Genomic DNA, 4,277 nt, shown 5'->3' with positions numbered 1-4,277 from the left:
CATTTTTTGGGGGAGGGGGACATGGCCCACATGCCTCGCATGCACCTGCCATCCACCCGGAACGGCCTTGCGGAGGCCGCTCCTATAAACCCTAGCTCCCATGCCCCTTCTCTTAGTGGCTGCTGTAAAAGAAGCAGCAGGCCCAGCAACGCTAGGGCTGGCAAGAGTGTGCCAGAAACGGAGACAGAACTTCCATCGGAAGTTGATCCTCTGATCCGTGGGCCGCAAGCCTCCTGAACCTCAAAAATAATAAGACCTCCCTGAAAATAAGGCCAAGCACTTATTTTGGGGGGGTCAAAAGAAAATAAGACTTTGTCTTATTTTCGGGGAAACACGGTACTAAAAAGAATAAAAGCAAAGAAGAAAAAATCTGGAAAAAAAAAGGCCATAGTAAAGGGGAAAAAAAGTGATGAATTAAAAATGCCTGCAGATATGGTTATGATCAAGGGACGTGAGTCTGGGTAGTCATTGGAAGAAGGTCGAGCTATGAAAGAAAGGGATTATTGCTTGTTTCTTAATGTTGTTTCTCCATTTATGAAACGCTGAACATGTTCTCTGTGCAGGAGAAAGAATTTCCCCTGCCACCCATGTATAGAAATGTTGTTTTGGACTGCCAACCTGAGAGACCAATTTGGCAACTTGGCTCTAGTTTGACGCTGACATTTTTAATTTTAAATGGGCAGAACACCAGGTAGCATTTCGCAGTTATTGTTCTTTCATGAAATGTAAGGAATTATTATCGGCTTGAAAGAGAGTGTTTCATTCAAGTGTCTATGAAATGCCCGATAAAATAGGTCGGTTGACTGCCATTTCTACAACGGCGGTATTGTTTGACTTAAAGCTTGCAAGTACATAAACAATGCAGGCATAGCTGAGAGTGAAATGCAAACATGATTTTCAATTCCCCAGCAAGGGCTGCTAGATGTTGACAGCTATCCCATGAAGGTTAAACATATGTGCTTTGCCCTGTCAGTAAAATTAAGTCTTCTAAAGACTATGTGGTACTCTCTACGACACAAGTGCGTCTGTGAGAATAAACAGAACATCCACTTCAATACATTTCTGCCCGAAGATCTCCATAAGGTACCGTATTTAGAAGGCTAGTGCAACATAATAAAAAATGCGGATTGAACAATCACATGTATCAGAGCTGGCAAAGTGCTTCGGAGAGTTCCCTTTGAGAAGCAGGGCTGTGATTGCTAAAGCAAGATCATTTTTCTCTCTTTTTCTTTCTTGGTGAAGAGGCAAAGGGGAGAAGAGAGGCATTAAAGTCTCCGCTAAGGCTGCATTGTAATAGGAAAATGCGTAATGGAGTCTTACTGCCTTGCTTTAAAGCCGTGTTTCTCAATCTTGGCAATTGTAAGATATGTGGACTTCAACTTCCAGAATTCCCCAGCCAGCATGCAGTTGAAGTCCACATATCTTAGAATTGCCCAAGGTTGAGAAACATGGCTTTTAAGAGAATGCAGGAGGGTAAATGGAACCCTGCGTTTTAGCCACAAAACAATTCTCCGGAGTAGTTTAAACTGAGAAAGCAGTGATTGGCACATTGTCAGAATCATGATTGAGCAGATGACTTGCACTGCTCTGTGTCTCTTGAGGCTTTGTTTTTCCTTCTGTGAAAAGGAGCTAGAGAAATATTTTTAACAGTGATAGAGCTGGGGGTGGGGAATTAGAGGAAGCTTAACTCCTTTCTTACTTGTCTTATTTTCCCCATTAATCTTTTAAATATCATGAGAAAAACCCCTTAAGGAAACTTTAAAGACAAAATTGAGAGTGCACCTCCTCTGTTATTTTTTGTCTAAAAGTCATTCTTCTGACTCCTTCCTCCCTCCCTTCTCTTCCCTCCCTCCCTTCCTGTCTCCCTCCTTATATTTGAATTCCATAGATCAATTATAAAACATATGAAGTATTTTTATCTCATTCTCTGTAAGTTCCCTTAGATGATAACTAGTTCTGATGTTTTGAAATAAGGATAAATATTTCTTCATTAATCCATTTACTCTATACCACTCATGATTCTATAATCCCTAATCATATCTAATTCTCAGATGTCTTTTCTAAGATAAAAGGTTCCAAATATTCTGGCCTTTTTTCATAAAAGAGTTTGAGCCAGCCAATTGCTTTGTCTTTTTATACACATTTTCCAATTCCATTACATTTTCTTCAAATATGACAACTAGAACTGTATGCCGAGGTGGCGTAGTGGGTAGAGTGCAGCACTGCAGGCCACTTCAGCTGACTGCTATCTGCATTTCAGCGGTTCAAATCTCACCGGCTCAGGGTTGACTCAGCCTTCCATCCTTCCGAGGTGGGTGAAATGAGGACCCAGACTGTGGGGGCGATATGCTGACTCTGTAAACCGCTTAGAGAGGGCTGGAAGCCCTATGAAGCGGTATATAAGTCTAACTGCTATTGCTATTGCTATGCGGCATTAAAGATATGGAAATTTGGATCAGAATATTCCAGATATTGGAAATTTTTCTCCTTCTCCTCCTCTCCAGCCACTCACATTGGGGATTCTCGATGGCTAACATTGAATTAAAAACAAATACAAAAATACCCAGATGGGAAATGTAATACACCAGAGGACATCACAATCATTCTCCTAACTTGATGGAACAGACTAACATTTTGGCCCAATGCTTGGAGAAAGAGCCAGGTTTTCAAAGCTTTGTAAAAGGTTAGCCAGTGTCAAGATCATTCTGGGGTGGGTGGGAGGGGGAATGCTGTTCCATTGGGGAACCACTGCAATAGAGAAGGTACCTTAAAATGACACTGTTTCATAGAGGAGATCAGAAGCATGCCTACTTTGTTGGATCAATCCATTTCCTAGTATTTCTTAGCATGGAATTTGCAGAGCATGGAATTTGTCAGCTGACTGCATTGGATATCCCTTAAGAATTAAGAAATCTCTGTCTGAAGTTCAACCCTGTGCTTTACTTTTGTCTATAGTGATGTTGTCTGGACAATGTGACGTCTGCCACTTTTGAAAAATACTTGCAGCCTATACAAACGCCATGACAGGCCAGTTTTGCAAATCAGCCCTCTTAGTAAACATCTTCACTGACCTCTCTACAAAATCCATGTAATACTTTCCGAGATGTTAAAAAGTAACTCAGACCCCATCAGTAGATATGTGAAAGTAGGGGGCTTTTTTCTCTCTCCACTGTGCATCTTTTCAAAAATTGCCAAATTGACCATGCCTCCAGTTCAAAAATTCTTCAGGAGTTCTTCACAATATTTTTAAAAAACTATTCTTGATTCATTTGGCATTGTCCACAAACTTGGCTAGCGCACTGCTTGCTTTCAAAGCAAGATAATTTTAAAGATCCCTAACACAGGTTCCTGAGGGACTCCACTTCTTCCTTCCAAAATTGCTCATTTATTCTCACTCTTTGCTTTTTGTTTAACCAATCAGCTATTTATAAAAGGCTGACAATTTTGTTCCCTGATTGCTCAGTTTGCTTAAGAGCTTTGCACAAGACACCTTATCAACAGGGTTTTTTGTTTTTTTTAAAGTATATAATGTCACTTCCATTCATGTGCTTTTGACACTCTACAAATCCGGAGAAGCTTGAATGAAAATAATAAATCTCAGAATAAAATATGCATCTGGAAAACAGCAGCACACTAGACGCCTCAAAATCCCGAAGAAATTGGGGTTGTCTTGACAACCAAAGTTGATGTTATTTGCATGTTGTTGTTTTTAAAAACAGCATAGAAAGCAGAAATGTGTTTCATGTCTAATTTTGCTTTGGATGTTTTTCTTCTCTTGTTTTGCAATAATTTTGTTCAGACAAATACAATGTGACTCAGTTTACTTTTTATTTAGCTGAACACATCTGTAGTTAGTAACAGGCACTGATATTAAATCAAATGAAGGCAAATGTGTGATTATATTGCAGTTATTTCTATTGATTGTAACTCTCTCATAACATTGTAATTATTAAAAAAAAAGTTTAACTGTCAAAAAATCTTCCTTGGAAATAAACTCTGATCAACATCCAGAGACACATTAAATGACTGTATGAGATACTCCATCTAGAATTGTTTACTAACATATAGCCTCTTAAAAAACTTTTTGAAACAAAATTGCAGTGTTAAATATATTGGGGGGGAACCCTCAAATTTCTAGTGCAATTTATGCAAAAGTTAAGTATATTAAAAGGGGAATTATATACTGTATATGTATATATATATTGATATAAGATTGTCAAGCATTTATATATTGCTGGATTACACTTCTGATTAAGAGGAATGAAGAATTCAAATAG

Source organism: Thamnophis elegans, chromosome 1 (assembly GCF_009769535.1).
Source record: "Thamnophis elegans isolate rThaEle1 chromosome 1, rThaEle1.pri, whole genome shotgun sequence".
Taxonomy (NCBI): Eukaryota; Metazoa; Chordata; class Lepidosauria; order Squamata; family Colubridae; genus Thamnophis; species Thamnophis elegans.
Note: the sequence above shows the minus strand (reverse complement) of the source record.